This window comes from Grammomys surdaster, unplaced genomic scaffold, assembly GCF_004785775.1.
Source record: "Grammomys surdaster isolate TR1022 unplaced genomic scaffold, NIH_TR_1.0 243, whole genome shotgun sequence".
Classification (NCBI taxonomy): Eukaryota; Metazoa; Chordata; class Mammalia; order Rodentia; family Muridae; genus Grammomys; species Grammomys surdaster.
In genome coordinates, this window is record NW_021604688.1 from 1282757 (window position 1) to 1306199 (window position 23443).

General features: G+C 39.4%; 1 protein-coding gene across 1 annotated transcript in view; it reads left to right on the plus strand.

The window, feature by feature from the left end:
• The first annotated feature begins 1797 nt into the window (after window positions 1-1797).
• The window catches only part of Dsg1 (desmoglein 1), a 63099-nt gene continuing 41453 nt past the window's right edge, over window positions 1798-23443 (plus strand). The window contains exon 1 of the mRNA XM_028774803.1: window positions 1798-1926. The gene's annotated coding sequence lies outside the window, so the exon portion shown is untranslated. The remainder of the gene's footprint in view (window positions 1927-23443) is intronic.

Below are 23443 nucleotides of genomic sequence, written 5' to 3' on the forward strand. Positions count from 1 at the left end.
ACAGCATCCTCTTCCCTCTAGGAGGTTATATTGAGTGTATGGTGTGTGGGTGGGTTTGTGGGTGGGTGTGAGTGTGGACTGGGGGTGTAGGTGTGTGAGAGTGTGAGGGTGGGGTGCAAATGAGGGGTATGGAGGGGTTGTGTGGGGTATGTGCGAGTGTGTGGGTGGGTGTGGGGTATGAGTGAGTGTGTAGGTGGGTGTTGGGTATGTACAAGTGTGAGGGTGAGAGTGTATGAAGTGAGGAATCAGGTGTGTGTGAAAGTGTGCAACAGAGTGCAATAGGCAGGGCCGTGGACATCAACAACCAACTGCAAGTCAAGTCAGAATGAGGAGGTGGTTTGTAAGAACATATCCAAGAGGTATGTGGGAGGACGCAGTCTCCCCCATGGGTTAGTACTGGTGGCATTGTGATGGGCAGAGCAGAGGACTCATTCTCTGCAGAGGCTGAGCCTTGGGTAGGGGATGCAGCCCACTGTCCATGAGGGAGACGGCCAGTCTGTCCGTATAAGGAAGGAATTAGAGGTTTCCTAGGGTTGACTGATGCTCACACTCCATGGTCAAGTGAAAGCTTGCACTTTCTAGGATGCACATGGTCCCAGGTAAGATGGATTGAGTCTCTAGGTAAGAAGTCAGCCTCTCAATGGACCACTCTCTTGCTGAAGTGATCCATTTAGTTCAAACCTTGGGAAGATGGTATCTGGGTCTCAGTGTGAGACTTTATTTTCATATTCTTTCAAATATCCATTTATTTAATCAGTAAATACAATAAAAAATTAATCAAAGTTAAACTTGTTAACAATGAATCTAGAGAGCATGTGATCATCTCACAAGAAATGATGCTTTGGTGAGTTCTAAGATGGTGTCTTGGACCCGTTTACAGATTTTCAGTATGATTCCCCTAAGTTTCTGACCACTTTTCTTCTTCCTTCCTTTAATGAGTTTAATGAAACAGGGTCACAAACAGCTGGTAGCCCTTTGCTGATGCAAAAACACAGCTCCCTTCTCCAATGGGACATTTATCCTGGAGACAGATACAAGTGGCCCCGACCCAAGAGCATAGGTTCAGGTTGCTCCAAATGCCATGTTCCAATACAATAACAATTTCAAATGTTTTCATAGTAAGAGAACAAAGAAAGTTATAAATCAAGGCATTAGTAGAGTTAAAGTACAGTGCTAAAAAGACTGGGTAGTTGGGTAAAGGCAGAGCAGAAAGGTTTCTGTTCCAGCCTCAAATGTTACACAATAGCTTTCTTCCTTTTGCATTGCTGGAAGTGATGGGGTATGTTTATACATTCCAGAAAAGGGGGTTTTCAGCTGAAAAATCCCAAGCACATGATGTCAAACACAGAGGTGGTTAATAAATATTTATTTTGTAAGCTAGAGATAAGGCAAGATAAATAACCCTGGGCCCCAAATGTCCCACCCCTCTGTGATCATTGACATTTTAATCAATCAGCCTGAGCAATCTTTAACATATGTGTAACTTTTTAATGTTCCTCTTTGGGAAGGGAGCTGGAATTAGAGCTGAAAATAATCTTGAACTTCTGATCTCCGTGCCTCCAATTCCCAAGTGCTGGGACCATAGGCGTATAGCACCAAGCCAGGTTTGGTGGCTTATTTTCTAAAACACTAAAAATTGTTAATACTTTCATTTATCCATTTTCAGTATTTTGTGACAGGATGCTGTGTTTCAGCAATTGTGGTAGAATTTCAAAATAAGGTATTTCGCAAGCATTCCTGGTGCTGTGTGCGTGGATGACCTTTGCTTTGTATGTTAAAAAATAAAGGAAACTGGATAAGTGTATTTCTGGGAGAACCTAGAGCACTTAAGGGCCTGAGTTTGCTGTGCTGCCTGGTGATCAAAGAGAAGGATGGTTCCAGAGCTTGCCTAAAGCTGGCCCTGAACTAAATCCAGGAGCAACAAAGGTAAGGAGACCTGTGAAAAGTGAGAATCTGAGGATGATTGACAGATGTGACCAAAGACTAGAGAAAAGAAAGTTAGAATGGATGGTCTCACTGAAGTGAGGAATGGAAGTCGGCTTCCTGCTGTCAGGCCTCAGGTTTTACAGCTTCCTGGTCTGAGTTTGAACTCAGAGATAGCTCTGTGTAGAAAGAGAAAGTGTAAACTCCAAAGCAGGACTGTCTCCAGCCACCAATTCACAGTCCAGACAACTCCAGCTCCCTGGTTGGGAGCTCACCATGGCACACTTTCAGAGCCCTGGTTTTGTCTTACAGAGTCTCCGTTCAGCTTCACCTGGCCAAGGTGGAGGCTTTCTGTCGATCCCTTAAAATATAACTTCTGTGACAAGCACTCTGCAACTTCTGATAATTCTAATATAAAAATAAACAATTCTTGGACCTGTGAGATGACACAACAAGCAAAGGCCCTTGTAGCTAAGTCTGATGACCTGACTTCGATCTCTGGGACCCACACAGTGGAGAGAGCCAATTGTTAAAAGTCTGACCTTCATATGCCCATCAAGGCATGCACATAGTCCACACATATAGCACATATATGTACATATGCACATATATATACATATACATAATACACACACAAAATAACTACATGTAATAAAAATGTTTGCAGTACTAGATAAGCAACTCTTCCTCAGTCCTCTAGGTTTATCTGAATTAAACGAGCATATATAAGGCAAGAGAAGTCACTGTTCATAAAGGTCTACACAGAATACTTGCTCGTAGCACACAATGTTAAGCTGTGTCATTCTATTTAGTTCTCAGAGCTGACAGAGGAAATTCTTACTTTATTATCTTTTTACAAATGTGTAAACTTGGACAGAGAAAGTTTAGGTGGCCTGCTGTAGGCCACACAGCTCATAACTGCTATAGCAGAGCCAGCCACCACACCAGCTAGCCTGGCCCTGGGGTTCAGACTCTCAGCCAATCTCCTATAAAGAAATTCTGCAAACAAAAGAATGAGTGTGTCTGACCGTTGTGGTTTTGGTAGCTCACTCAGCACTGGAAGCATTCAAAGCCATCTGTTGTGTTATGATCGTATCTTTAGAATGTTGCTGGATAACCTCAGGTAATTTCCTGTGATATTATATCCTGGTCTCGCTGCCAGATGGCCAGGAAGCTGTTTCTAATATTTATCTTGACTCTCCCTTTATGTGATAGAGAGGCATTGTCACAGACTTGGCCTTACAAGACATACATACACACTAGTGGAGAGGTGGTTCTGTGGTTAAGAGCACTTGCAGAAGACTAGGGTTCGGCTTCCAGCACCCATATGGTGGCTCATAAGTACCTGAAACTCCAGTTCCAGGGGATCTTATGCACTCTTCTGACCTCCATGGGCACTACATGCACATGGTACACATAAACATGAAGGCGAATACTTATACCTATAAAATCGTTTTTTAAATGTTTTTTTTTAATGTATTCTCTGAACTGAATAATTCTCCTGAGAAAACAAATGAATGCTCCTTTCTCAAATCCAAAGTCGTCTTTTTTCATGTTTGGGTAAATACTTATTTTAGCTCAATTTCTTTTGTTTTTATTGGGTCTTCCTTTGCTTTGTTTTGTTTTAGTGGTGATGGGAACAGGATTTCATGTATATGTAGCCTAGGCTGGCCTCAAGCTCAGCCATGTAGCTGAGGATGACCTTGAACCCCCTAATCTCCTGCCTCCACCTCCACAGTTCAGTTTATGTACCATGGTTTATGCTGTTGCTAAGGATGGAACACAGGGCTGTGTTGATGCTGTGTTCGAGCATTGTGCCAGCTGAGCTACACTCTCAGATGCTCTCTCTGTTATCATTTAGTTTAGACAAAGATGCTAGATGAATTAGTTCTCTGTATTCACTCCTCTTTTCCCTAAACTCTTCCCTTCAACTTCCCATCCCTCAGTTTCTCAGAAATTGGAACCAACTCATAGTCAATGTCTTGTGCTCAGTATAATGTGATTGTATTCCCTATAGAAAGTGTTTAGGCCCAGTGTGTGCACTTCCTGTTCTGCCTCCCTGCTCACCAATCTCTACACTCATTGGCCAGCTCTGCATCCCCTTCCTAAACTCTTAAGGTTTTTTGTTTGCTTGCTTGCTTGTTTCACTCCCCAGATCCAGCACAGTTTCTCATCTTTCTCTCTATACTCCATTGGCTTTTTCCTCTTCTCTTATGGTCTGAAAAATTATGTAGATAACAGTGACTACCAGTGTTTTATATCCAGCCCAGTCTTCTTTTCTGAACCCATATGGATTTATTCAACCTCAAACTAGACAGCTTCTCTTAGAAACTTCATCATAATATCAAGCTTAACATCTTCAACTAAATTCTTTACATATACACTCATTTGGCATCAAACTATAGTATCTGTAGCTATCCACCATTGAAATGATATCTATTTATAACTCCATCTCTCCAGGTTCTCAGACAAAGAATAGGAACAATGTTATAGATGCTACTTCCTCCCTGCCCACATCCTCCCAGCCCCACTTCAGTGACTATTCTGCACAGTGGCACCAATACTGTCTCAACTGAGATGATTCTCCTGAATCCCAGCTCCCACATCTGTCACTCTTTCTATAACTCTCCAGCAGCACTTCTCCCCTTTGGGGGTCATATATCAGGTATCCTACATATCAGATATTTACATTACAATTCATAACAGTCTCAAAATTACTGTAATGAAGTAATAATAAAAATAATTCTATGGTTGGGGTCACCACAACATGAGGAACCGTATTAAAGGGTCTCAGCATTAGGAAGGTTGAGACCACTGCTCTAGAATCTGTTTTACACACTGTGGTTAGGGGCTCCTCTGCACATGAAGGTCAAATCACATCTTTCTGTTAGAACTCAAACAATATTATATCAGGTTCATTGCAAAATTCAGGATTTTACAAAGTCCCTTACTGGTCTCTTTAGCTTCCTAACATCATCTCTTTCCCCTAAGCTCTGAAGAGTTTCTTCTTTAAGGTATTTTCATTAGGTGCCATGTATATAGTTCAATCGGGAATTGCTTGCCTAATATTCCAAAAGCCCTGGGTTTACTCCCCAACACTTCATAGAACAGATGTAATGGTATATCCTAGGACTTGGTGAGAGAAGCTACATAGTAGGCTTGAGGCTAGTATATGCTGTAGGAGATACTGTTTTAAACAAAGAAAAAAGGGTAAAGATAATTGCTTGTCTCTTTCCTCCAGATGAAATATCCATCCCCCAGATACCTGAATGGACAGTCTCATTTTTATTCAAAGTTGGACTCAACAATGATGAGCTGAGCAAAACTTAACTCAATCCCCTTATTTACTCACATGAAGTTCCACTCCTTTAATCCCAGCACTCGGGAGGCAGAGGCAGGCGGATTTCTGAGTTCGAGGCCAGCCTGGTCTACAGAGTGAGTTCCAGGACAGCCAGGGTGACACAGAGAAACCCTGTCTCGAAAAACCAAAAAAAAAAAAAAAGAAAGAAAGAAAAAGAAAGAAAAACAAAAACAAAAAAAGAAAAACCAAAAAAAAAAGTTCCACTCTTATACTCCCCTTCCTGAATTTAATTTTTTTCAAAGTTACTTATATATTCTTAACTGACAAACTATTGATTTATTTTGTTATCCTTGTCTGATTCCCTCTAAAAGACTATAAATGCCAATAGTTCAAGGATGCAGAGATATTTTATTTACATTCCAAATGCCTCTAATGGTGCCTTGCACATCGTGGGAATTGATGAGCAGACGCTGAATGAATAGGCACAAAGATAATTACCTTCCTCACAATTCTGTGCTGGAGACTGGTCAGCACAGTCCGTTGCTTTAAGTCTGCCTTTTACTTCCCAGATCCTCCCCCATATTTATCATACAATTGCAACTCTAATTGTTATACTACCCCAAAAATCTAAAAATAGTTTGTCTTAGAAGGAAAAACAAGAAGCCTGAGTCCTTCAGTGATGAAAGGGCCTGGCCTCTGACAACTACATGATGTAACTATCAGATTATTTACTCCGTTATATAAATTCTTGACCTATCTTGCAGATGTTCTATAAGATTTACAGTCTGTTGCTGTTGATGTTACTGCTGCTGTTGTTATTATTGTTGCTATTTTGAGACAGAATCTCTACCTTTGAACTCTCTGTGTACCCGAGGGTGTCCTTGAACTCCCGATCCTTCTACCTCCATCTCTTCATGCTGGAATTACCAGGACACATTATCCTTATAAATTTGTATAAGTATAAAGTCCTCAGCTGCCACTCTACACTCTGAGTCTACAGTTAAAGAGAACAGATGATGTTTTGGTTTTCTCCTATAACTAGCAACAAGCACATGGATTATTCTGGAGACACATGGGGGTTTTATTCTGCAACAGGAAGGTAACTTTCTGACAAAGGAAGTGCGTGGCAGCTACAAACGCTCATCCTTGAGTCAAGCATGATTTTATGTTAGTACTTCATCAATATCTTTAGCAATCACAGTTATTTTGAAAACAATTTTTAATTTGAGGGTCAGTTGAAGGGTAGGAAAATGGCATATTCTATCTTGGTTTTTATTGAATGATTCTATGACCTCTTGACAGCAGAATTTGGTGTATTTATATTTGATTAAAACAAGCCCTCATTCCTCTGTCAAGAGAGGGCATACAGGAGGACTTACTCTTACAAGAGAGACAACACACCGTGCCCAGCTCCTCTACTTTACAATTAGTGAGCTTTGTTCAAGTCAGAGCCAAGTCCATAGGCATACATGCTCATATCAATAAAGATCTTATGATTTAGTTGTAATGCCATATACCCTACTCTATTATTCAACAAATACTTAAATATTTAATGCCAATTCTGCCGTGTATGTTTGACATAAAGTCATTAGGTAGTAGTCCAAGTTTTCTGTTGTTCCTATTGAACTTAATCACAGCAATATAACCTCTTGATGGTGTTGTTGGAATTTAAGAAACCATTTATAAAGTATGGAGAGTTTTTAAGGCAAGTGCCTCTTTTTCTCCAGTGAATGATGCCTCATTCTTAGCACAACAATTCCAAACACTGATTACAAGCAGAATTTCCAATCTAGGGTCCTGCTTCGACTTGATGTGCCAGGAAGGGTTGGTACCCATGGTGGGGCCTACCCCTCTCTGAGGAGGCAGAGAGAGAGTAATGGGAGAGGGGGTGTATAAGAGTGAGACTTGGGGAGACGAGGGTGCGGACTGTGACTGGGATATAAAGTGAATAGATAAATTAATGAACAAACAAGCATCATGGCCAAGAATAACTTGAGGAAAGGATTTAGTCTATCTTATATGTCTCAGGTGCATCATCCAGGGAAGTTGGGGCAGGAAATCAAGGCAGAAACAGACATGGAAGCCATCAAGGAGTGCTGCTTAGTGGCTTCTCCTGGCTTGTTCAGCCTGCCTTCTTACAGCAACCAGGACCATCAGTTATGCAGTCGCACCACCCACAGTGAGCTGTTCTCTCCCACAACAACCATCAGTCAAGAAAGTGTACCACAGGTTTGCTCACATGCTGATCCATTAGGGGCATTTTCTCCCCTAATTGAATTTTCCTCTTCCAAAATGACTCTAGCTTGGGTAAAGAAGTCATAAAACTAGCAAAGAAACACACACACACACACACACACACACACACACACTAGTTCCCCACAGCCTTTAATCATAATGGTTTCAAATACTTATGATAAGAATCAAAACAATGCTATCTTTTTAAAGCCATGTTTACTTTCCAAGTGATGAATATATTACACTAGAAAAACACCCTTTGTCTTCAGTTGGGCACATGGCCAAAAATCTATTTATATGAAGCTGTCATTCAAGGATTTAGAATTATAAGGAGAGACGAAACCTTTTTATTTAAGTCATTTCCATATGAAATTAAATGTTTTATCAAATGTTCCTGCCAAATCATTTGACACCCTAAGTGAAATATTATCTAAACAAATAAGAAAAACAACCCCAAAATAACTTAGACAAGAATTAGAGAACATGGATGTTTTTAACCACTTCCTGTATTTTCTCTTCCAGTCAGTCAAGGCTGCAAAAGCACTTCCCATAAGCTCTATTCTACCCTTTGCTGGGGGCTGGAAAGCAGAATACAGCCTAGGATTGAGAACAGCACACAGAGGTAGAGGGCTTACCTAATGTGCAGGGCCTTGCACTCAATCTCCATCTCTAGGGAAGAAAAATAAATGCACACAAATACGGAGGACATATTAGCAGCTAATTAAACAGCAGAGTGTGTTGGGCACCATAACCCACTAGCTCTTCTCAGAGAGTTAGGATACTGTATAGAGGAGAAGCCATCTGAGATCCTTCACAAGGGATAAGAAAGAGCCAAAGTGAAAGGGAGAAGGAGAGAGGAAAGAGGTAGGGAGGAATGGAGGGATTGAGAAGGATTCCAAGGAAAAACCACAAGGGCAGTACCTCATATGAGTGAAGGACTTTGCCTTCTGGAACTAAGAATCAGTTTTAAAAAAAAAAAGGAAAGAAAAAAGGGATCTATGTACTGGATGCCAGCGGTGTCTGGGTAAAATTCTTAGAATTTTTATATACTGTGCACACAACAGTATTTTGAAGCTAGTAGTGTGTGTGTGTGTGTGTGTGTGCACGCCCCTTCTATATAAAAACATAGTGTCACTTAGTGTTTTATGGTGCTAAGAATTAGGAAATTAAATGACTACTGAGCACCATCCTGGTGATTAAGGAATACAATTGTCAGTTTAAATTGTTTTACGTAAAACAACACATATACATTAATGTGTTAAAAGTAACACATAATGAGCATGCCTCAGTGCTCAACCTCCAGCGCCAGCTCTCATGTCCACCGAACCCCATGGATGCTTGAATACAAACAACTGTCTTTCTCAGCTGCCCACGCACTCTTCTTGACAGGCATGTGTTATCCCGTGCAACCCTCACAACATCCTGAATCTCACTCAACTGAGCCTTACCTTTACATGACTGATCTAATAGAGTCAGTGGTCTGAGTGCCCTTGTATGTGAAGCTGTGGTAAACTTGGTTGGTTGGCTCTTGCTTCTGTGTGTATATGAGAGGTGTTCCGTCCCTAGGAAATCTATCCTGGGCTCCACTCTGTCCTAGAACACCTAATGTGTTTTATCCAGGCTCATGAATACGTACTCAACCATCCACTCTTTTCTATTTCTCTCCTGTATGGCCAATCCTGGTGACATTTTATTCCTGTGAGACAGAGATTATCATCCTCTTCTGTCACCTACTATTGTGTACATCCAGAGGAACCTAGAAGTATCAAACTGAAGAAACAACAGTAGATTTTCCAATGAGCAGTCAGACATTAATGAGACTTTTTCCCCCAGTTAATAGGCATCCACAGGTGTCAGCAAAATGTCACTGAAGTGCCCACTCATGCCTCCTTTTCACTCCTTCTTCAGTGTGACACACTGGGGTCAAGAGGTGGCTACATGATGATCACGTGATATGTTCCTGGGTGTGTGTTTGTTTTGTTCTTCCTTTCCCAACCAATTTCTATTTTGCTGAATAATTTTTTTTCCTCATTCTTTCCCCAAACAGGATTCTCTCATGTAGCTCATCAGTCCCTGGTGTGCATGTTAATTCCAGCCAATCACCCCATCCTTACTGAGACCAGAGGTACACAACTGGGTAGCAGAAAGGGAGGCTTCCAGTATACACACTCTTGGGTCCCACAAGTCAACACCTCTTACATCTTAGGACACACAGAAAGACTAAATTTTATGTGATGTTTTGATTCCTTCTAAGTACCAAAATAGTTTTCTGTGCAAAAGTAAAAAACACTTTGGGATGTCTAAAATGAAAGGATTCATACTTTTTTCTCCCTCTTTAGTTCTGAAACTTTGAATTCAAATATTATTAAAATTAGGGGAAGATACAGTCAAGCGATCAAACAACAATGGTGAACAATGAATGAATATGTGGCTGTGAAGTCAGGCAGAGAAGAGACAGGCAGAGGTGGGTCCAGCAGCAGATTCTGGATTCTGTGGGGATGAAGTCCGTGGACCACATAGTGTTGTACATCAGCAGAACACCTGTTCCATGTATACCTGACAGTTCAACAGACAGTGCTCAAAACCCTTCATTAAAAAAAAAAAACTTGCTTATTACATGACAGGGTTGTACGCCCTAGATGGCTTCTTTATGTAGACCAGGCTAGCCTCAGAGCACCTTTCACTGCTTTTTCACAGTTTACAATTTTCTTTACATTGAGATAGAGATAGATGATAGATAGATAGATAGATAGATAGATAGATAGATAGATAGATAGATATGATAGATAGATTGATAGATAGATGATAGATGGATAGATAGATAGATAGATAGATAGATAGATAGATAGATAGATAGAATTAGAGGGTGTGTGTGTTTGTGTGTGTGTGTGTGTGTGTGTGTGTGTTAGTAGTGGCTCTCAGAGGAAATACTGCAGGAATCATCTCTCTGACCCTCCATGTAGATCCAAGGGATGATCTTTGGACCTGCTTTGCTTTGATGGTAAGACTCTCCCCCAAATGAGCTGTCTTGCTAGCCCTACTGCTTCATTTTTAATAAATAGATACATAAATCTTTAGCTACCTTAGCTAGGTTACCATGTGACTCAGTATCTCCTCAGAGACAGTCCTTAACAGATTCCAAAACTGAAAACATTACACTAAGGCTTCAGCTCATTGTGAACTTTTCAGTCAGCTGCAATCAGACACCAAATTGAGACTTTGGTATTACAGGCAGCAACAGCCTCCTGTCCTTCTTCCACGGATCCTGTGTAAATCATACACAGCAGCGTAGTGTTGGTGGCCATTGTTCTATGCATCTCTTACTTGGCTTTGGGAGCACAGTCTTAAGGCTTCATCTTGAGTCACGGGGACACTAGAGTGTCCACAGTTTTATTCAGTTGATGCCAGCCTTCCCTTAGCTCATCTCTTCAATCACCATTGCCACGCCCCATCTCTCCCTCTGTCTTTTCCCTTACCAAGTTTTCAACAGCACCCTCCTCAGAACTGCACCCTACACTGTGAAAGTTTTGGCAAACTTTCACGTGTTTTTCTCCCTTCTCTCAGCCTCCATGCCATCTTTGCAAAGCCCAAACATGCCTAATCTTAGCAAAGCCTCCCCAGCCCTCAGTAAGTCCCAAGCCCAGCCCGGAGTCTGAAAGCAGGTTGCTGCTTGCTCTGGGATCTCCTCCAGGCCCGCCCTGCCATCTCTCTCCACCCACCGCCCCCACCCACGCCAGTCTACGCCCAGAGGTGATCACCTGCCCTGCCAAGCTAGTTACTGCACTCCCCAGCCCCAGAGCAAGTTTTACTGCTCATTATTCACTAGAGGGTGGAAAGCCATGAGGCAGCACTCAGTCCCTCTCAGGAGGCTCCTGGTAGGAGCTCGAGTTCTCTAAGACAGCACCCTTCTATCTTTTTCTTTTTCATTATAATCCATGTCAAAAAATACTGTTTTTTTCATTCTGACCTACTGCATTCACATGCACACACACACACACAAAGAAAATAGAAATTAACTCAACACAATAGAAGAAATAACTGAAAATACAGGATAGTACATACACAAAATTAACTCCCACTAATTCAATTATACATTTATAAAACAACAGAAATTAAAACCATGTGTAATTTTCATTATTTTATGCATTGTATTTATATCTATTTTGTAATAATAATAGGTTATATTTGTTCAGCACTTGTTAGAGTCTGGAAAATGTGTTAAACTACACAATTCTCTGAGGTATCAAGTAAGCAGGGGGCTTTGTTTTCTAGTAAGACTCTGAGAAACAGAAAGGTTGAACAGCATAGGCAGGCAGGTAGGAAGTGCTAGGAGTAGGATCTGAACCCACACTGATACAGTTTGCAACTGAGGGCCTGGCCCTGGTTCACATATGTGTGACTTTGTACCACTGCCTAAGATTATCTCATACATTGAAGTATATTGCTATTTAGGATAATTTAAAGGTTTTCACAGATTTTATGGTTGAAGTTATCCTAGTTACATGCCCGATTCAGAGGAAACACTCATTTTGACACTTTCTAGTAAAATTTTGAAATGATGTAATCATTGTTATACAATACATTGTTGTTAACAATATAGTATTCCTGTTAAATATAAAACACATTTTTAGTCAATCATGTATCTAACTTTTCAGACACAAGGAGATCATAAATAGAAAGCAAAAGGCTTTAAGCTAACCCTCCAGTGTATTTTTCTTTTATTGTTTAACTAAAGGAGAGAAAGTGGGTACTAGTAACAATACCATAAGTTGGGTGACAAAAAAATCCTAAAAATGGGACCATATTCATTTTCCCACAGTCTTAAAAGCAAGAGTCTTATTCCCACCCACTCTAAAAATCTATTTAAAATTGATAGCTACTAGGGGAGGGAATATCCACTTATTTCAATGGAGTAACAGTGGGTAAATCAACCTAGGGTAGGTCCCATGCTTAGGCATAGTTGGCCCACACAAATCAAACTCTATGGTTTGTTTGTTTATTTGCTGTTATTTTGTTGGGAGTTTATTTTCATTTTATTATAATTTTATTTATTTGTTTTATTATTATTATTATTATTATTATTATTAATTATTATAGAACATGAATTTAAGTGGGTAAACATTGGGAAGCATCCAGAAGGAGCTAAGGAAAAAGAAAGAATATGACTAAAATATATTGTATAAAATTCTTAAAAATTAAATAAATGCATTTTTTTAAAAACCAAGAGGATTAGCAAACTGAATAAAAACATTATTCTCATGCTAGGAAAAACAACAAAACTCTGGTCCTATACTTCAATTTTTCCACAATTTTAACTATTCTGGTTTGCCTTGTGTAGCTGTGAAACTAGTAGAGGTCTTGATATTAGTTTCACTATAGCTTATTTTTCCAAGTCAAAATCTCGTATCTAATGAAATAGTGAACGGACCCAATATGGAAGCATACATAAAAAGAGTCAGTAGACTTAAGAGATACTTGGACTACTCTTTCTTATCTGTGGCAGCACTACATTAAAGCAATAGCTGTTCCCAAACTCAGATTTAATTCCTCTTAAAATATACAGAATACATATCGGGTAGTACAAACTCATTAGCACTTATAAAAGAAATAACTTTCGAAAAAAGCAGCATGCAAAAAACCACCAACGAATTAATGATTGCCTTAAGAGCAGTGCAGCTCAACATAATTCCAATGTTTCTTTTTCTGAAATTAAGAAGAAACGCATTTATTACAGATGCTTATTTCCTGGACTCTCAGACTGCTATAGCTAGGATCAGCCCTACCTCATCTAACAAAGCAACTCACTCTGGAGGAAAGAAGTCTACAATCCAAAGATGAGCCAACATGGCTTACTTATAAATTATTTTAAAGTGACTGGCAGCAAGCCTGATGAAAATTACTCACAACTTCCTTAAATGTCACTGAGCAAACTTCTCATCTTTAATATCACAAAATTGTGAAACGTTTTAAAAATTTAGCTTAGCTTCTTAATGCTCTGAATGTCTAAACTATTTGAAACCCTTCATCCTCCAAACTGTTTTATGTGACTAAAAGTTGGTCAAGAGGGAGAGGAAGTAGAGCGAAAAGCTCCACGAGCAGGGCGCGCCCACGCAGAGAAGAAACAAGTTTAACACGTTCTTGCTGTGCACACCCTTAATCAGACCCATTAATTTAGAAAAATAATAGTAATATTAGTATAAGCAACTGCGGTAGCCAGTAGCATAATAAGACAGCAACAAGCATAAAACAGTGGGAAAACCTTCCCGAGTTGTGCAAGGTTTGTTCTGCTTCAACACGAACCTGAACCATTAAGCCCAGTGGGAGGTGTCTACTGTGCTTGTGGTCCTACCTTGCCACCAAAGGATTGAACATGTAGCTAGGCAGGAAAAGAAAACTATTGAGCTTCTAGTAAGATCTCTAAACTCAAACCATTCTGAGATGCAAGGCTTAATGTTTTAAATGAATAGTCACCCAGCTTAGAGAGTTTGGCAACAAGGCATCACATTTAATCTTACTAGCACTTGTAGGTTTGGTTCTTGGAAATTCTATAATGTATCAACATCAAAATTCAGCAACTGCCCACGGTTCAGGGGACCCATTGTCCAGGTAGATTCTGCAAACACTTGATATGTTTGGACCCTCTAGAAAGCAAGTGCTCAGGTTGTGTGCAGAAGATCAGCGAAGGGGTTACGGTCTTCTAATTTCTTTATAGCATCGGCTTCTAGACAGGATCGGGAGCACTAAAGCAGCCAGAGCTTACTTTCAAGTCCCACAGCTTCCAGAAACTCAAGAGCTGTTAACTAAACTATGTAGAACATCTTTTTAAAATGTTTCAAGAGGTGATAACTACTTCACTTCAAAAAATTACAAAGAAAGAAATCATTTTTCTGCAAAATACACAGTAAGGGTCAAGGCAGCTTCTCAACTATTTCTACTAAGCTTGAAAATCTTTTTATCACACTAGTGTAGTAAAATATATGTGGTAGATTAATGATTTTATACTCTTTCAGACCATGTATTTATTTTGTATGTAAAACAATACTATTAAAAATTACTTCAATATGTTTGTTGATTTTTTTATTTTAGAAAGCTTAATACTTTTTTACATTCCCTAAATTAAAGAATTTTAATTGAAATACAATTACATCATTACCCAGTTTCTTTCCTCAAACCCTTCTCATACCCTTTCTCTCAAGTTGATAGTCTCTTTTTCTTTGATTATATTTGTTGCATGCATTTATATGTGTCTACACGAATACATATATATATATATATATATATATATATATATATATATATATGTGTGTGTGTGTGTGTGTGTGTGTGTGTGTGTAACCTGCTGAGTCCATATTGTGTTGTCTGTGTGTATATGGTTTCAAGGCTGGCCAGTCTGTATTGAACAATCAGTAAGGGGACTTATCCCAGGAAAAGGCTAATAATTCTCCTTTTACCAGCAGTTATTTATTAGTTCTTTATTAAAACTATAGTTCTTCACTGGGGTAATACTCCCCCCTGAAAGTTCCCCCTTCCATATTAACATGTTTATTGATCCTATTGATGTCTTGGTCTTGTTTATACATCACTTCCAAGACATACTGTTCCACAGCAGACTTCCTAGTATTCTGGCTCTTATGATCTTCCTATTCCCTCTTCTGTGGTGTCTTTAGCCATAGATGCAGTAGTTATGATGCAGAAATCCCCATAATCCTTTGATCTCTGCTTTATATCTCATACTTTTCACTGATGATCTCCAATTGCTGTAAAGCTTCAACAGTGAGGGGCCGATGGCCACACCCATACAGGAAAGATGGCACATACACAGGGGAGATTCATAATTCTTTTTATAATTTCCCAAATAGTTTGTGGGAGGTGAGGGTAATTTAGACATCAAGGGAAAGAGATGATCAGAGGAAATCTAAACTTCCCCTTTTTCTCACCTAATGCACACTGGCACTGCAGCCCTGTTTCCCACACTCTTACCTGGTCATATATTATCTACTAAAACTGATAACACATTAGCTGAATATTAACAACTTTGTATAAAATTAGTAAAAAAAATAAATTCATTGTAGAAAAATTAGTTTATTCGTGCATTTTGCTAAATAGCTCATTTCACACGTACCATTTGACATAAAACCATTGATTTCAAAGTTCTGGTGGCTCTTGGTTCTCAAGAACTTGCCATTTTTAATATATGAAATTTTTCTTATAATTATTATAGGCATTGTAGTTGCATAAAGCAATTTTTGCTGTAGCACACAATAACATCTGTCAAGCAAATTCTCAATGAATAAAGTAACCAATTGGCTAATTAGTGTTTTATTTATTTTACGGCACTTTGCAAAGAAGCCACACCCTATAAATACTTGGGAGTGCTCCTAAGATGTTTTATTACAAATAATGAGTGGAAGATGTACAGGTTTGAATCTAACAATTATTTAGATTCTGATGATGGATTAGTGTAAGATATCAGAGGCTCCTTACAGGAAATTTAACACATACAATTCCTAGCACAATGATTAGGCTCTTATAAACCTTATTAAATACGTAAAACTAATATTAATATAAAACAGTGCTCTCTAGACTGTGAGTTCCCGTAAGTACATGCAGTCCTACACAGAGCATTGCACCTGACAGTAGGAGTTTAACTTCTGAGTGAATCAATAAATGGTGAACAACAGCTCCTAGCTATAAGCATTTACAAATAAGGATGTGTGGACAAAAGGGTATACTGTGGGACACACTGGGATACTACAGCTTCCGTAATGAGATGGGTTTGTTTGTTTGTTTGTTTGTTTGTTTGTTTTATTCTATTGTTTGTGATTTTATTTTTCCTTTGGAGGGGAAGGCTGCAAGAGCAGAGAGTAGATACAGAGAGAATGGGATGAGTGGAATTGGGGTACATGATGTGAAATTCACAAAGAATCAATAAAAAGTAGAAGAAGAAATAACTTTGCACCGATAAAAAATAAGACAAATAAAAACAAATGATCAAATTTCACTAACTAGATAAAATCCATTATCTACCAGGTGTTCAAATTATTCTTCTGTTAGATTCTTTCTGTTTGGTAATCTTTGAATATTCTTGTTCCAGGTGAGTGTTTGTGGGGCAGAATGTGATGGAGAGTAGGTACGTTCACTCTAAAGGGGGAAGCAGGACCAGTGACATCACTCACACCATGCAATGCCAACACTGTCCTCACCACTGGACCCACTGCAGCAGCAAAATGACTTCCTTTTAAATTTTTAAAAAATTACCATGGAAGGTATTAGGTGTCATGGCATTTCGGTGTTTTAATGACTCCTTTCTTCACCTGTCCCATCCTCTGCTAACCCTAATCCCAAAATCCCTTCTTCCCTTCCATGTGTCCCTTTACCCAACACACATCCTTCCTCGTCAACTATTTCTACTCTTTCTTGGGCTCCATTCTTAGATTTTAGGATGTATTCACACTCACGTTCATTTAAGTGCATACACAGATGCTTTATAGCAGTGTTCTCACCTTGCGGGTTGCAGCCCCTCTGGCAAAAGTCTGTCTTCAAAAGTTACTTACATTACAATTTCTAACAGTAACAAAGTTAGAGTTACAAAGTAGCAAGAAAATAATTTTATGATTGGGGATCACCACAGCATAAAGAGCATTAAGATAGGTGGGAAACGCTGTTTTATAGGTTTAAGACCTGGACATGAGAGCCTATGGAGGTTTCTCAGAAAAAGTACAAATAGGACTATCTAACCCAGATATTCCTGAGTGATACCCTAAGGTCTCCACAAACTTCCACAGAGATTCTTAGACTTCATGGTAATTTTTGTTCTGTGTACAATAGCCAATGGGCCCAACCTAGCTACCCATCAACAGATAAATGCATGATGAAAATGTGGTGCATATAGACAACGGAATATTACTCAGTTGTCAAGAAAAATACAATTTTTAGGTAAATGGGTGGGTGTAGAAAAGGCTTCTTTTTAAAAAAGGAACACATCCCCATAGGTGAAACTGACTCCTACCAAGAATCTCAATCTTAAAAGAACTCAATATGAGCAAAGCATTATTGAAAATGACAAATCTAAGGCCAAAAGACCCATATCTCTAGAATTAAAAATGGACATCTCTTGAGATATGTAGCTCCACAAGAAACCTTTTCGTCCTAAATCCTTTTTGCTGCTGTTGTTCAGTTTTGTTTTTCTGTTTTAGATTGGGTCTTTCTATTATTTACCTCTGGTTGACCTGGAACTTGTTATACAGATCTCAAACTCCCAGAGATCTGCCTGCCTCTGACTCTTGAAAGCTGAGGTTAAAGGTGTGCAACACCACACCTGGTTCTGCCCCAGTCTTAAGAATAAATAAAAGATGGTCATGAAAGGACAATGAGTATTTAACACACTGAGCTTTACATAACATATCAAGAAATATACCTTCACTAACACACACACACACACACACACGTAGGTTAAAAGATTCCACCCACTCACGCTCAGCAGAACATTCACAACAGAAATTGACAGTAATATACTTTAAGCAAACATTTTGAAAGGAATTCCTGGTTTTAAAAGTGCATTTTGGATTCTAGTTATATGAATATGAAATGTCACATCTAGAACTGTCCTTCTCAACCTGAGCTAAAGAGAAAATGCTTGTTATACAGTATCCTAAGATGCCAAAGAAAAGATCACAGCAACTGCTGGACAAACATCAGGAAAGTAACGCTTGGCCTTCAGAACAGTCACTCTGATGTGGGCTATTGTGAGCAGGCTAGTGATGATTGCAAAGCCACTTGTGAGGGCGTAGCTTGGTGAGGAAACTGGTAGGAAGAGAATGACAGCCCACGTGGCATGCCAACCCTGTGAGGCTTTAGCATCCCACTCTCTGGCAGGAAAAGGAAGTTCACTGATGACAGCTAGTGAAATAAAGAAGGCAGAGTCATTTACAGCAGAGTTAATCCCAACAGCAAGCATCAAGACTGTATCTCTTCCAGCCTTCCAGGATTGGCCTAACTATGTTCTGTAGAATGATGCAGTTCTCTCCTGCCCCCTCCTCCTCCTTTTCACCTTCCTCCTTCTCCTCCTCGCCCTCTTCCTCTTCCACTTCTCCCTCTTCCGCCCCCCAGCCTCTTGAGACATACCTCAAACATTCAGTCCTCTGGGAAGGCCTTTCTCAGTCCATAGTGGTTTTCCCTTGCCTTCTACTATAGTTTTATGCAAAGTTCTATTACAAAATTAGCTATATTAGCCAACAGTAGTGGCACACACCTTCCAGCTCAGTGCTTGGGAGGCAGAGGCAGGCAGATCTCTGTTATTTCAAGGCCAGCCTGGTCTACAGAGTGAGTTCCAGGACATCCAGAGATAAATCATGAGTAAGACCCTGTCTCAAAAACAAAGAAAAAAAAACAAAAACAAAAACAAACAACAAAAACCATAAATTTGCATGAAAAACCAAAACCTCCATGAATTTTCCCAACAAATTGTGTTAATGAGTCCACTGGCCTCATTTCCTTACTAAGATCCTAACTGAGTGTTCTTAATAAATAGTTGATCATGCAGTTGCTCCAGGAAGTACCAATATACAGAACTTTCTCTGATGCCAGATAGCCTCCTCTGATGGAGCTCAGGTTGTCACTGGCAACGTTCACTGTACCAAATCTTTCCCCATCATTGTTCCTAAAGCAATGACTCCTCTCCTCCTCTCTCTACCCCTCCTCCCCAACCACCACCTTCTTTGCTAGATTCTTAGATAGTGAGGTTATGGTTAAATGGGGCTGAGTTTGTTCAAGGACAAAGCACGACTCTGGATATCTCTAACAAGATGAAGACCATGAAAGCACTATGAGATTTGGAAACTTATCATCAAGCTCAAGGACTCCTTCTGGCGCTAAAATCATTCATAACCACATCTGTGGGTTTCTTCTCTCTTCTCATTTCCTTTCATGCTTCAGTTCAGCTCAACAGACTACAGAAAGCTGCTCAAATACATCATGGTTTCTCACTCCTTCATCTAAGCCCTCCCTTGCCTGCTAAACATGATACTAATGTCCTCTTTGCAAATAAGAGAACTAAGAACATACGTATAGACTGGACCAAAGGCTCACAGTGGAAGACCCTGGGCTGGAGCTCAGCTCTGTGTGAGTCAAAAGCTTGGCTTTTCCTCTATACCTGATGAACTCCTCAAATCATCAGCAGCATCCAGACTACTGAAAATTCTGTAAACTAACAGACAGAGTTCACATACAGATGTTCCCTGAGTGACCGGTCTCAGGTCATTTACAGGATATTTCCAATACAGGCACCAGGGCATCGTGGTGACATCTTACTAAAAACCATGTTCCCACTAAAGATCTTCAAATTTGAGAAGACATCTACTTCATTACAGAAACTTGAGTTAAGTAGTTTCCCTCCTGTGTTCTCTCAAAAGATGGATTGAAAGATGTAAAATCTTGCAAAAAAAAAAATCTACGTTTTCAGAAATAGTTTCTATGTGCCTTTTATACAAGGCAGTTATTAGTTACTAAATATCTCCAGTAAGAAGTACACATGTTTGATGATAAGATTCTGGATAGAGGCTTCACTTCTTTCTCTATTAGTCTGAGTTTGGTTAGACCAACCTCTCCTCAGACTGGTTTGAGTTAGAGCTGTTGGTAAAACACAGACCCAAGATTCCTGATAGACTCGTGTGTTACTGCAGCGCATCAGTGTTTCTGACTATACGCAGGTTCGGCTGGGTGTCTTCTCACTGCCTCGGTCCACCGCTCTGTGACTCAGAATAGGCGAGTTTGACAGCTTGGATGTGAACTTCCAAAAGTTAGTCATCAGAGTTTCAAACTGTGTTGCTGATTATATCACGGAATTTTGATGATGTTTGCAGTTGCTTGAAAAAAAAAAAAAAAACCCTTTTCCCAAACCAGAAACATGTTTTAAAATCTGATCTCTTGTTTCTTGTTGTAAATGCTGTCATAACTGCCAGACACTATTCTCTGCTCACTGGCTACAACTACAATGGAATTCTTGAAGTCATCAAAACTAGAAAAGTTATATATTATATTAATGTATATATGCATGTTATACATACCAATCTCTTTTGAGAGTAAGTGATGAGAAAGCAGTTGATTCAATAAATACTAATTATTCAATTATTCTTTCAAGAAACTTCGATGAGGTTGAGTTTGTCAGAGGTTACCATGAAGCAGAGTGTACACAAATACTACAGAAACATAGAGGTAGATTTTCTGAAAAATGAGACTTAATTTAACTGATATATTTTCTACACTTACTGAGTTGACATAAAAGACAAGCTGAGGAAAGAAGGGAGTTCTCTGCCTAAGGACCTTGCCAGTTCAGGGAGTATGCACACAGCTCCAGACCATAATTCATGCCTCCATAAATACCGGTTCCCAGGGCCACACCCTAAGGCTTTTGAGATCTGACGTCCAGGCATGTGACCTCTAAGTGAAGGTTTAGGGGCTGCAATCTGCTGTCCTGAAGATCACGTTCACTTCCATTGCCTCTTTTGACCTCTTGAGACCTCATATTCTCATACCTTGTGTTTTGTAACAAGGAGACCTTCCACAATTTCATTTTCTTTACATTCCAGAACAGCCCTCAGTCCAGCCATGGAGGCAGTCTTTCTAAAGAATGCAACTTCTTAGTATTCGATATGGTTCTAGAATTCACACAAATTTGTTTGCTGTTTCTAGGTCCTTAATTTCACTTGCTTATATTTCTCAATAAAACTTGCTTTATTCTTGAAAACTCATTTTGTTTTTATTTTATTAAAACACACACAGGAGCATGGCTCTGTTCTCATGTTTCTCTAAGTTTCCGGACTCTTTAGAAACCTTTGTGTTGAAGCTTTGACTATAATTTGAATCCCACTGGACAGAACTAAACTATGTATAGTTTGAGTACTTCTTTGCAGCAGCAGTTTTCTGTCTTCGTTGCTGACTCTTTTCTAAGCAAATGACAACAGGAGTCACCCCTCAGGTAAGGTTTCTGCCTTTCTCTCCAGGGCCTCCATAGCTGGTTTCTTGCACTATCCAATGTCATTAGTACGTTTCAACTGACAATCTTCTAATACTTCTCAGTCTCAGATGGGCATTCAACATGACTGCTTACACCACACCAGAATGACAATCACGAAACATAAAATATTTTTATTATTTATCATGAAGAGCATTTTCAACTACTGAACTGGCTTGAAAGGGCACAAATTTAAATATTTCCTTGTCCTATATGAAGATTTGTGTGAATAATTCCAGAAATGTTTGGGGCATATATAAATATGTATCCATAACATAGTTTTTATTTCTGTAATGTCTAAGTTTCCATACTATGACTTTGACATTTTCCTCTACCAATACCTAGATATGTGTCCAGTTTGGTTCCAATATGCAAATGTACAACAGTTTACTTTGCCAACTCTGTTGTGATTGGCCTGAGTTGTTGCAATTTTTTCACTATTCTACCAGCAATGCAGCAAATATCCTCACAAGTGATTTGTAATCTGTTGAGTTGTTATACCTGTGGTTAAATTCAAAGCATAAAACTTGCTACACCAGGGCCTGGAGAGACGGCTCAGTAGGGAAGAGTACATACTGCTTTTGCAGAAGACTTGAGCTTCCACACCCACATCAAGTAGTTGACAAAGCCTGTCACTCTCGTTTCGGGGGATCTCACTGACACTGTGGTCCCTGTGCACATTCCTACACACAGACACACGCATACTATTAAACAATCATGAATTACATACCTTGAAAGCTTGTTGCAACAAAACTGTTTATGTTTTCTATTTTTTGTCAGACTGTGTCAAATTGCCAGCCAACATTAAACCAACGCGACTCTCCCTTTCAGAGAGGTGCTTTCCTATTCTATCTTCTTCCGTTAAAAGTATTGTCTAGTGTTTTGCTATCAAATGTCTAATGTTTGTTCATCTGATTGGTGGAACACTTTGTTTGTTTTCAGTGTTATTCTTATGTTTCTGACTGAGGTCAAACATCAATTCTTCTGCCTGTTAGTCACTTACACATTCTGTTGAATGGTAGCTTCAGTTACAACGGCTGCCTGGCTTTGGATCATCAACTTTCTTACTGATTTGCAAGTACTCACTGAGTGTTATGGAAACTGGACCTTTGCATGTTACACATGTAAATTATCTTGTCCCCTGCTTGGCCAGCGCTCTTCTATGCTAATGCTTACTTTCCAGATAGAAGTTCAAACTTTCTGTTGGTAAACGTCATCCGCCTTTTACTTTACAGGTTCTGGGTTTGCACGGGTAGTCTTCACTTCAAAGTTCTTAAATTTACACTCAGTTGTTTTCTTCTACAGTCAGCTTCTTTCTTCTCTCTTTTTTTTAAAAACAAAAACTTTTATTAATTGTTTTAAAACTTGTGTATAATGTGTTTTGAACATATCCACCCTTTAGGCCCCAATTCTTCCCAGATTTATCACCATTTCCCTAACCTCCCAACTCCATATCCTTTTTGTCTGTATCTTGGTCTTTCTGCCCATCAAGTTCAAATATGTGCTGCCCATATGGGGTGTAATCAACTGATCATGGGCTGCTCAGGAAAAGAAGGCTGACTGTCTGTCTGCAGCAGCTATCCATTGGCAATAGCTCCTCAGCTAGGGGTCAGATTCCGTGTCCACCTCCACTCTCCATACTAGGACTTGGTCTGCCTTGAGCTTCCACAGGATTATAGTGTGGTCTTTTATTATAGCAAAATCTCTATTAGACATTTCTCTATTATAAAGGAGTAGGCCACTTTCCTTCCAAAAGCTTAGTTGTGTATCTCAGCATTAACAAGTCATCCTTGCTTTAGACAGGAGATCATTTCTTAACATACACACAGGCTTGATTACAATACTGAGGTTTTTTCTGCACAAAACCAAGGCTTCTTCTTATCCATGTTACCTCCATGTCTCTCTGGAAATTGTTAAGTTTTATTAAATGAGCGCTTCACTCTCCATAGTTTTATTACAAAATACTTCAAATT